The following is a 12,651-nucleotide window of genomic DNA, read 5'->3' on the forward strand; positions in this document are numbered from 1 at the left end:
CAAATGTATTATGATGTTATGAGTAATTGTAAAATAAAAAATATATATTTTGAGGCACTAGTTCCATGGATTTCACTGTAGTGTTGGCCCCAATGACTGGACAAAGCCATCTATCACGTGACACCATTCATTCCTATGTGAAGACTCGATAGCGCATTAAAGCCAAATTTAAGTCCATTAAGATGGCATCTCATGGAGACATAACATGCAGTTACTCCAGGAAGTGACGTTGCAGGCTACCTCAGTGCTACCCCTCTCATTGAGAAACACAAGTTGAAGGCCGACCGGGGTACTGCAGAATGCCATTAGCAACTAAATGATCCTTAGAACTTCTATTCACTATTTTAAAATAATCTGTTAAAGGACATACTTCTTTTTTTTTTAATTACTAGAAGATTCACCACGAAGATTGCCATTTTCCATTCGTTATAATGGGGGATCCTGTTTTCTGCTAACAATGCCTGCAGTACCGCGGTCGACCTTGAACTTCCATGGGGCTGTCGTTCCCCCCCTGGTTGGCCCCATAGAGATTATATTAAATTACTAGAGGGGATATGTCATTAACCTTCAAAGGTTCCAGAACGAGGTGAAAATGTCAGACATAATTTTCAGGGAGAAATCCAAACCAGTGTAATTGGAATGAATGGCATGATTGTACTTATGTGTCACGCCCTGACCGTAGAGATCCTTTTTATGTCTCAATTTTGGTTGGTCAGGGCGTGAGTTTGGGTGGGCATTCTATGTCTGGTGTTCTATGTTGTCCTTGTTTTGTATTTCTGTGTCTTTGGCCTGATTTGGTTCTCAATCAGAGGCAGCTGTCTATCGTTGTCTCTGATTGAGAATCATACTTAGGTAGCCCGTTCCCACCTGTGTTTGTGGGTGGTTGTTTCCTGTTTAGTGTTTGGTTCACCTTTCAGGACTGTTCGTTTGTCGTGTTTGTTGTTTTGTCTAGTGTTTCATATTTTAATGAAATAGTATGAACACTTACCACGTTGCAACTTGGTCCTCTTCTCCTTCTCCCGACGACGTGCGTTACATTATGTAGGAAAAGTAAGGCATGTGATATATCAGAAATGGTGTAACCGAATGATTGTCAACCTAAAATATTGTCATGTAATTATACTGTAAATACAGTTTATACAGGTTTTATACACATTTTCTGAATAAATAGCCTCTGAATTTGTAAACAGACAATAAATGTCTCAATTTTTGTTTTCTTGAAATGCCATGAGTGCTATTATATGATACAATATCAGTACTTGTTGCATTTACAACTTGTCTAAGTCCTATCGTCTATTGGTTTCAGCCAGTGTATGATTGTGGATCGACTGCATTGTTTGAATGGAATATTGGCAGTTCATTTGAAAAATTTATGGAATCATTCCTCGAAAACTGTCTGACTAGCAGTGGTGTAAAGTACTTAAGTCGTTTTTCGGGGTATCTGTACTTTACTTTACTATTTATATTTTTAACTACTTTTACTTCACTACATTCCAAAACATTTAAAAAAATGTTTTACTCCATACATTTTCCCTGACACTCAAAAGTACTCGTTACATTTTGAATGGTTAGCAGGACAGAAAATAGTTTAATTCACACACTTATCAATGGAACATTCCTGGTCATCCCTAGTTCCTCCGATCTGGTGGACTCACTAAACACATGCTTCGTTTGTAAATGATGTCTGAGTGTTGGAGCATGCCCCTGGCTATCGGTAAATTAAAAAATCTAAGAAAATGGTGCCGCCTGTTTTTCTTAATGAGGAATTTGAAAATATTTATACTTTTGATACTTAAGATTATTTTAGCAATTACATTTACTTTTCTTTCTTAAGTATATTTAAAACCAAATACTTTTAGACTTTTACTCAAGTAGTATTTTACTGGTGAATTTCACTTTTACTTGAGTCATTTTCTGTTAAGGTATCTTTACTTTTACTCAAGTATGACAATTGATGCTGTTTCCACCACTTCTGTCTAGCTAGCTAACAAACATATAGTGCAGATACATTATTCCAATTCATTATTTTACACAATATGTGATCACAGTACTGGCAAACCATGGTTGACTAAATTCCTGACCAAAATGGCTGACCTTAATCCCATCATAAGAAGGTTCATGTCCATTCTAGTATTCAAATGTCTAATTATATGGTTGGCCCCCAGTGGTGTGTATTCATGCATGCCAAGGGAAACCAGGCTTCCCCAAAAATTTGACCAATAAAAAAGGAAAAAACATAACATTTTTTATCTGTCGTCTCTCTGTGCTTCATAGTTTTTCTTCAATTTGCAAGTGGCTGAATGCATCTCACCGGAGAAAGCATCCGAGCGAGCGAGGGAAACAGCGTCCTTCTGTCTATGTATGTGTAGCCTATCTATCTGATGCTGTCTGGTCAAAAAGAGTATGACATTGTTACCGCCCGTAGCATTGGATGCAAGGGAAGCCAGCGAGCATTTGGCCTTACTTGATAAAAAAAAGTACACAATAATAGCCAATCAGCTTTGAGCTAAACTGAGTGAACTCAACTTTGAATGATCCTGGCGCACCAAAAAAAAGTGTAAAGGGAAGCCAGTTTGGATTTGGCTTCACACCAATCACATCAAAAGCCAAACGTCATTGACAGAAAAAAAACTTGAATTGTTGCATCTCGTTGTGTTGTTGCCCTCCTGTGGTTAACTAGCTAGCTAAAATTGCCCCTTTCCTAAATTAGCTATGGGTGGCGAAGAGATTAGGATTTGTGGTTTTACTTAATTCTTTGTCCGGACCAATTACTATAAAGGCGATTCTGATCCTACGATGAATTCATACATTGTGCCTCTGGCCTGAGAGGATGGAAGTTCAATATGTAGCTAGATGTAGTAGGCTAATGTTAACTAGCTGGCTAATCATTGCCCATGAAAGGAAGTTTGGCTAGCGAGCAAACATTTTAGCCAGGTAGCCTAAGACAACAAAAACAAAAGCGTGTACCCTATGACAAAGTCATAGACCGTTTCGGCAACATGAAAGAGAGGAGGATGGCACTGGCATTTCTCTACTTGTTTTTCTCAACATGCTTTTTCTACTTACGCACATACAGAAATCAGTACCATGGACATGATATTTAGCTTATATTGATTGGACTAAGCATAGGTGATTTGATGATGTTGAAGTTGAAATGGTGCTGGAATAGTAGAGGCAGCTCCTGTTTTCTTTGTAACTTGATGTAACTCTCCGGTGTTCTAAATTAATAGTTGTTTAGTAGTCCGGAAATGTCGGCAACATTAACTTGATTGACCATGTTGTAGGTCATGTAACTGATTGTTACATGCTATATGCTTTGTGAACTCCACCGGACAGATGTTGCTCTCCGGTTTTGTGATGAAACAAATTCTGCCACTGTGTGTTCTTATTGTCTCTGCCTTAGGCCTATATATCACAGTGGCAAGGCATAGATTATAGAGCAAACAACACATTTATCACAACACATAGGTTGTAATATGGCTTTTCCCCCCAGGATTGGCTTCCCCAGTGATTTTACCCACGCACCACTACTGTTGGCCACCTCTGTCTGACACAGACAATAGATATACCATACTCACAAGGCCTGTGGGGCTTATGTCAAGTCCTACAGAGACAAAATACATGTTTTTTGATTGCCCCGGTTGAGACACGTTCAATGTTACCTCACACGGAAGTCCGTCTATTGCTGTTGACATCACATGAGCCTTTCTGAGCCAATGAAAATGTAGCAGACACGCTTTTGAAACTAGGTGGTGTAGTACCATTTACACACACTGGATGGTATAATACACATTGTTGGAAGCACAGCAGCGAGCTGAATCCAGCCATATGTCAGACTTATATGTCAGACTTATAGTTTTTGTTTTAATCAACAAAAAACACAACCGTTTTTGGGAGGGTTTAAACAGCCTAGTGCCCAATTTCGCCAAGTGCTTAGTGCCCCGTTTTTTAATCTCAAGAGGTTAATGGTAATACACCATCTGGCATGGAGGTGATATATTTTTCCATCTAAACATGAATTTGAATTAATACATCCTTAGCCTATAGGCCTACCTGTGAGTCTTGATTAAATATTGAGGTAGACTGTGAAAACGTTCAAAATGCATGTTATTCATCATCTATATTTATGACCTTGGTAATTAAAGATTTACTTTCTTTAGTGTATAAGAAGAATATGCATATTTCAGTGTGTGGTGACAAACTATACTGGAAAGGAAATGGCGCACCGCTCGCTCACAAACATTACAAATTTCACTCAGAGGTTGGATAGATTGAATTGAAATGACACAAATGTTGTACCAGTTTTTTTAATCGCACTTAAACAGATCAAAAACAAAAATGTACTTTCAGTAGTACTGACACGAATAGTCCCCTCTGGACTGTAGCTCTATTCCAACTATCTAAAAGTCATTCACATCCAAGGTCATGAGAAAGCATTCAGGAATAACTCACAATACATAACTTGTGGTTTGTGGACATCCTTAAAAATACGATTTGACAAATCCTCATAAAACATCTAAATTGAAGTGCACTAGCGGATTGACCAATCCATAACAATCATTCATTACCTTGTCAGCTGACAAGAAACAACTGGGAATGAGTTCAGGAAGAGGAAGTATTTATTTTGATCAAGGAAATGAAGAGTCCTTTCTGTTCCTGCCGATCAATAGCCATGTTGTCTGAACCAAGTCATTTCTCTTAAGCTCTTTCCAGATATGCCTTAAGATATAACAAGGGGGAGAGAGATATAGCGGCTCACCTGGCTTTATTTTCTGCATTAGACCAATGACAAAGTTCCCCAGTGGGCGCAGGCGTCAATTCAACGTCTATTCAACGTTGATTCAACCAGTGTGTGCCCAGTGGATAGCCTATCACACTTCTCTCGCACACAAAAGATGTTATGTTAGCTGTCCGTACAACATCTCTCATGGTCTTCAGAGGGTAGGAGACAAAGTCTACATTTCATTTCACCACCGCGGTCAGACAGTGTCCGTCATGACTGGTGTAGGTGGGTGAAGTGGAACATCATTTGAGCCGCAATAACCTAGTCAGAGCTCTCAGTTGATTGATGGAAGAACAAAGACAACAGTTATGTATGTACATTGAGTGTACAAAACAGTAGGAACACCTTCCACATATTGAGTTGCACCCCCTTTTGCCCTCAGAACAGACTCAATTTGTCGGGGAACGGACTCTAAAAGGCGTCGAAAGCGTTCCACAGGGATGCCGGCCCATGTTGTTTCCAATGTTTCCCACAGTTGTGTCAAGTTGGCTGGATGTCTTTTGGGTGGTGGACCATTCTTGATACATACTGTTGAGCATGAAAACCCCAGCAGCGTTGCAGTTCTTCACACACTCAAACCGGTGCGCTTGGCACCTACTACCATACCCCGTTCAAAGGCACTTAAATCTTGCGTCTTGCCCATTCACCCTCTGAATGGCATACATATACAATCCATGTCTTTATTGTCTTAATGCTTAAAAATACTTATTTAACCTGTCTCCTCCCCTTCATCTACACTGAAGTGGATTTAACAAGTGACATAAATAAGGGATCATAGCTTTCAGCTGGACTCACCTGGTCAGTCTATGTCATGGAACAAGCAGTTGTTGATAATGTTGTACACTCAGTGTATATTTTAGAGGCTATTTATACATTTTTTTTCTTCATAAAACCCATATAAACTGCAGTATTATGCCTCTACTGCCATTCATTCCAATTAGACTGTGGATTTCGCCCTGACCAATATGGCTGCCATGTTCACCCCCATTATGGAACTTTGAGGATTTATGACAATTTATACAACGGGTGGGTCTAATCCTGAATGCTGATTGGTAAAAACCTCATTCCAGACGGTGTCTAACCTACAAGTTAACACCAGCTAAATCTATGACGTTAAAATGCCTATTTACTCTGTTCCATCTGACTGCGCAGTCCACTGTCTCATCAGCCCAGCCAGGCAATTGATACACTTGATCTCCACTATAAAAAGCATAGTTTTCAACAGCGTCGATTTGTAGAAAACTTGCTGTATGTATCTCCGACATTGCCACATTGTTTCAATAGTCAAATTCGATCTCCTGCTGTCCCATAGTAATGAACGTGTCGGGACAAGACAGAAATGCAGGCAGCGTTTCTCAGTCAGTCTAAATCATGAATCAGCTGGCATCATTTTTATGGATATGTACAAAAACATTTCATTGAAAAAAGGTCAAACGAAACGAAGTGCAGCTAGTTTGCAGTCTTTCCAGCTTCAGTTTGAAAAGATTGTGTTAGATGTGTTGTTGACTAGCTACTCTGAACAACAAGAGAGCACATGTTCTGTGACAGGCAATATCACTCCTCATATTTCCAAATAAATGTCACTAGAAAAGAGTTTAAACAAATGCAAATGCGGCTACTGTTGTTATTCTGACTGCACTGTTTGACCTGACTGTAAATTAGCCGTAGTTAGCTAGCTAGCTAGCAAGGGAGAAGAACGCTGCCAGACAGTATGGCAATGGAACATTTAGAACGAACAACTGGGTCGCATGCATAGATACAGATCAAAAAGACTGAACGACTGGGTAGAAACCCTAGATTTGTGCCGGTGCTATATCTTGTGGAAGGATGAAATAGTATGAATAAATTAATCAAAATAACGTTTTTTAAGCAAAATGTCAATCATTTTTTGAATATGTTGGTAACCCGTTGTATAAAAGTTAATTAATAGGATCTCTATGGTTAACCTCCCCCTCCCTAGATAGGATATGAACACGTCACAAGCCTTGTCAATTATGTTTTAGAATGACTAGAATTGCAAATGACTAGAATTAATATGTACATTATACAATCAAACAAGCCTTTTTTTAAATCATCAACCACACAACAATGAACATGTATGCAAGCCATTGAGGTAATCACTATTCAGATGTTTCACAAGCGTCGCCCCATGGCGGTTATTAACCCCATAATAAGCAGGCAAACAGTTGTCTTCTCTGCCTGAAGTGTTTATTCAATACTGTCAATACTGTTTATAGTGGAACAGGGGTGTGTGTGTGTGTGTGTGTGTGTGTGTGTGTGTGTGTGTGTGTGTGTGTGTGTGTGTGTGTGTGTGTGTGTGTGTGTGTGTGTGTGTGTGTGTGTGTGTGTGTGTGTGTGTGTGTGTGTGTGTGCGTGTGTGCGTGTGCGTGTGTGACGAATAGACTACATTAGGCATTAGAGAGATTTGCACTACGGGATGCTTCCGTAAGATGCTGGCTTTTGCACAATAACGAGAGTTGCATAAAAATGCAGCCAGAGACAGTCAAGTGGCGTTGTGAAAATGCACTTGTATGTTTTCCTTTTGGATTAGGATCGGCTAATGACCCAGGACCCGCCGCTTCCCAGATGACATCTCTCAGTGCTATTCATTAGCTGGGATTCATAATTGAACATTACACAAGAACCGAATTACAGGCTGAGTAATAGAGTTGTAATTGTGGTGACGGGTGACGCAGAAGCACTTTTTTTCATATCTGCCATAAAAAGGGCTACCAAAACAGTGGCTCTTCGATCATCTTGCCGTGTGTCTTTAGAAGATGCAAATCATTTCCATTAGAAATAACGACTTTAAAAACATGTTTGGTTGAATCAACATTGTTTTCCATGTCATTTCAATCCCCAAAATCTATGTGATGACGTTGAATCATTGTGGAAAACTGATTGGATTTGCAAAAAGTCCTCAGCTTAAGGGCATTTGGTATTTTTTTCACCCAACTTTTAACCTGCAGTAAATCCATGGTCATGGTGAAATCTTTTGTTGATTTCACGTGGAATTCATGTTAGTTGAAAACTCAACCACATGGGCACAGAGCTGACGTCTGTGCCCAGTTGGTTTGTGTGTTTCTCAAGATGTGGCCATCACAAGTAATCAAATGCTGAAGTGTTGTTTTTTTTCCCACTGCCAAGGATTACAATTATGTTCAAGTTATCAAGGCCATGTACAATATAATACAAAAGTCGTGCAGACAAAAATCAAATGGTTAAATGTTTTGAAGTCATGAAGGCCGAGTTGTGCAGATGCAAAAAGTGTACAAAAAAATGTTTCAAGTCATGTAAAAAGACATTCAAGTCATGGTGAGATTTCAAAAAACTGCATCAAATGCTCAAAATAGAATAGAATCCTGGAAATTCTATAATTTCAGATATCTGGTTTTAGTGCCACTACTGACACCAGTGACGTGCTGTCAGGGTAGGCAGGGTAGGCAGGGTAGGCAGTGCTTACCCTGTGATAATCTAATAAAAAAGCTGTTATAAAAGCCAAATAAATAAACAAATATATATTTTTTTTAAATCCTCATTTTTTTGTAATTTAATCTATTTTCTTAATGATTCTGTTGGTATTCATGCCATCCTTTCAATCTATTCAAATCCATTCAAATTGTTGACTCATGCGGCCGTTCCTGACTTCAGTCACTGTTAATGGACAGGGTCAGCATAGGTGTCGCTGCTTTGCCTAGCTTGAAGTAGCTTAATTTGTTGTTGCCTAAACATATTGTGTGGGTAAATCTGGAATAAGCCCTGCATATTTCGGCATGTCTACATAATTATAATATTTTGATGCCATGATATGGGCCTGCCTGTATTGATGACGTGCGGTATGATCCCATGTACTGTGTTGTAATTTGGATGTAATATCCTAGGCATGTTCGTGCAATATATTGAGATGTGTGATTTACAACAGTCAGAATGACACCCTCATTAAAATGACAATTGTACAGGTATGCTTAAATAATCTACGCAGAAAAATGTTTACGTATTTTTTTTTACATAGAATTAAGCCTAATGATTATGGCTCCCCCCTATCCTTATGTACTTCGTGCCCCCTCTAAAATAATGGGTGCTTAACGCCCCTGAGTGCGTGTCTACTTTAATTGGATGTGCTGGCTGGCTGGCTGGGTAGTTGTGGAGGTCTACTTTACCATGCTGCAGTTCTTTCCCTCACTCAACTCGTATTGATCTTGTCTCACCTGGTCTCACCTCTCTCACCCAGTGGCATACCACAGTTTCACCAGGTATGAAAAGGGGCCCTTTTTTGCTTTCTGTTTCTTGGGGAAACAGCTAACCATGGGGCAAAGATAAAAATGTGCAGTTTCATAGTTAATCTCATGCTATTTTACACATTTTGCCATGAGGCTGAGAGAAAATGTTGCTGTTTAGAGCTAATTTCCTGACATTCTAAACTCAGCAAAAAAAGAAACGTCCTCTCACTGTCAACTGCGTTCATTTTCAGCAAACTTAACATGTGTACATATTTGTATGAACATAACAAGATTCAACAACTGAGACATAAACTGAACAAGTTCCACAGACTAACAGAAATGGAATAATGTGTCCCTGAACAAAGGGGGGGGGGGGGTCAAAATCAAAAGTAACAGTCGGTATCTGGTGTGGCCACCAGCTGCATTAAGTACTGCAGTGCATTTCCTCCTCGTGGACTGCACCAGATTTGCCCGTTCTTGCTGTGAGATGTTACCCCACTCTTCCACCAAGGCACCTGTAAGTTCCCGGACATTTCTGGAGGGAATGGCCCTAGCCCTCACCCTCCGATCCAACAGTTCCCAGACGTGCTCAATGGGATTGAGATCCGGGCTCTTCGCTGGCCATGGCAGAACACTGACATTCCTGTCTTGAAGGAAATCACGCACAGAACGAGCAGTATGGCTGGTGGCATTGTCATGCTGGAGGGTCAAATCAGGATGAGCCTGCAGGAAGGGTACCACATGAGGGAGGATGTCTTCCCTGTAACGCACAGCGTTGAGATTGCCTGCAATGACAACAAGCTCAGTCCGATGATGCTGTGACACACCGCCCCAGACCATGACGGACCCTCCACCTCCAAATCGATCCCTCTCCAGAGTACCGGGCTCATTCTTTCGACGATAAACGCGAATCAGACCATCACCCCTGGTGAGACAAAACCGTGACTCGTCAGTGAAGAGCACTTTTTGCCAGTCCTGTCTGGTCCAGTGACGGTGGGTTTGTGCCTATAGGCAACGTTGTTGCCGGTGATGTCTGGTGAGGACCTATCTTACAACAGGCCTACAAGCCCTCAGTCCAGCCTCCCTCAGCCTATGCGACAGTCTGAGCACTGATGGAGGGATTGTGCATTCCTGGTGTAACTCGGGCAGTTGTTGTTGTCATCCTGTACCTGTCCCGCAGGTGTGATGTTCGGATGTACCGATCCTGTGCAGGTGTTGTTACACGTGGTCTGCCACTGCGAGGATGATCAGCTGTCCGTCTTGTCTCCCTGTAGCGCTGTCTCACAGTACAGACATTGCAATTTATTGCCCTGGCCACATCTGCAGTCCTCATGCCTCCTTGCAGCATGCCGAAGGCACGTTCACGCAGATGAGTAGGGACCCTGGGCATCTTTCTTTTGGTGTTTTTCAGAGTCAGTAGAAAGGGCTCTTTAGTGTACTTAGTTTTCATAACTGTGTCCTTAATTGCCTACCGCCTGTAAGCTGTTAGTGTCTTAATGACCGTTCCACAGGTGCATGTTCATTAATTGTTTATGGTTCATTGAACAAGCATGGGAAACAGTGTTAAAACCCTTTACAATGAAGATCTGTGAAGTTATTTGGAGTTTTACGAATTATCTTTGAAAGACAGGGTCCTGAAAAAGGGACGTTTATTTTTTTGCTGAGTTTATATTGCCATGGGGCAGAGAGAAAAATGTGCAGTTTTATAGCTAATCTCATTCTATTCTACACACTTTGCAAAGAGGCTGAAATAATTTTACATTTTTAAATCTAATTTCCTGCAATTGTACACATATTGCCATGGGGCTGAGAGGGACATGGGTAGTTTTATAGCTAATCTCTTGCTATCCCACATTTTGCCATGAGGTTGAGAGAAAATTCTGCAGTTTCACAGCTAATTTCCTTTAATTCTAAACATTTATGACATGGCTGATGGCGTGTTCATATCCTATCTGGATGGAAGTGGGTACATCCAATTAAACTACTAGAAGGGCTATGTCAAAACCCCTCACATTTCCAGAATGGGTGTGAAAATGTCAGCCATATTGGTCAGGGAGAAATCCAAACCAGTCTAACTGGAATGAATGGCAGTAGAATCAAAATCCTCATTTTACTTATGCAGGAAAATAAAACAAAGGCATGTGATACCTCAGAAATTGTGTAATATAAAATATTGTCATATAATCATTTTATATGTTTTTTCTACACACTTCTTAGCCTCTAAAACACACTGTACACTGAGTGTACTAAACATTATGAACACTTGCTCTTTCCATGAAAGAGACTGACCAGGTGAATCCAGGTGAAAGCTCAGATTTTTAAGCCTTTAAACAATTGAGACATGAATTGTATGTGTGTGCCATTCAGAGGGTGAATGGGAAAGACGAAATCTTTAAGTCCCTTTGAACGGGGTATGGTAGTAGACGCACCGGTTTGTGTCAATAACTGCAACGCTGCTGGGTTTTTCACACTCAACAGTTTCCTGTGTGTATCAAGAATGGTCCACCACCCAAAGGACATCCAGCCAAGTACTGGAGTCAACATGGGCCAGCATCCCTTTGTGTGTATGGGGGGGTAAGGTGTTTTTAATGTTTTTTACACTTGGTGCATGTAAACAGGCCATAAATGTCTACTTTTTGTTTTCTTGGAAAGCTGAGAGTGCTATTATATGATACAATATCAGTACTTGTTTCATTTATAACTTGTCTAAGTCCTATCGTCTACTGATTTAAGCCAGTGTATGGTTGTGGATCGACTGTATTGTTTGAATGGGATGTTGGCATATCGGCACTTTAATTTGAAACATTTATGGAATCATTCGTCGAAAACTGTCTGGCTATCTAACAAACATACAGTGCAGATACATTATTCAAATTCATTATTTTACACAATATCTTATCACAGCACTGGCAATCCATGTTTGACCAACTTCCTGATTGAAATGGCTGACCTTTATCCCATCATAAGAAGGTATTCTAATTCCTAATTCTACGAGGACAACCTCCAGAGCCTGTGGGCCTCCACCGTGCGTGGGTGTGTGTGATACGCTAGTGCTCTCACCTCGCTGGTCCGTTCAACTCCACTATTGTATCTCAGTCACCAGCCACTGAGTCAGGCCTTTAGCCCATTCTGGGGAAAAGGGGGAATAGGACCTGATTAAAAACGTTATTCCTGGAGCCTCTGTCTGTCTGTCAGTTGTTTCTGATCACTTTTCTACTGCTACATAAAAAACTTAGAATATTAAATTCTGAGAGGAAAATCTGAATTCCTGAGTGTTTGTCTGCATTCCATTGATACTGATGTGTGTTCCCACTGAGTTGGAGATGAGTGGGGTGCTACCCCTACTTCAAAGAGGAGAGGATCTGGGAAGCAGGTGGAGAGGGGAGAGGATGGTCTCTTGAGACACTGCAAGGCCAAATGAAGAGCGTGCAGCACCAGGGTGAATACCGAGAACTCATAACTCAAACCCAATAAAAGTATATTTCGATGCCACTCAAATTGAAATGTAACTCCCCAAATGCTTGTACAAACATATATACATTTCAAAAGAGTAGACATCCTTTGACACTTTCAAGGTGATGTTGGCAGACCTAGTGGGTGATATTGATTTACAGGGAGAGGTGAGTCACCACGGATAAAGGTTTTATC

Source organism: Salvelinus alpinus, chromosome 31 (assembly GCF_045679555.1).
Source record: "Salvelinus alpinus chromosome 31, SLU_Salpinus.1, whole genome shotgun sequence".
Lineage (NCBI taxonomy): Eukaryota > Metazoa > Chordata > Actinopteri > Salmoniformes > Salmonidae > Salvelinus > Salvelinus alpinus.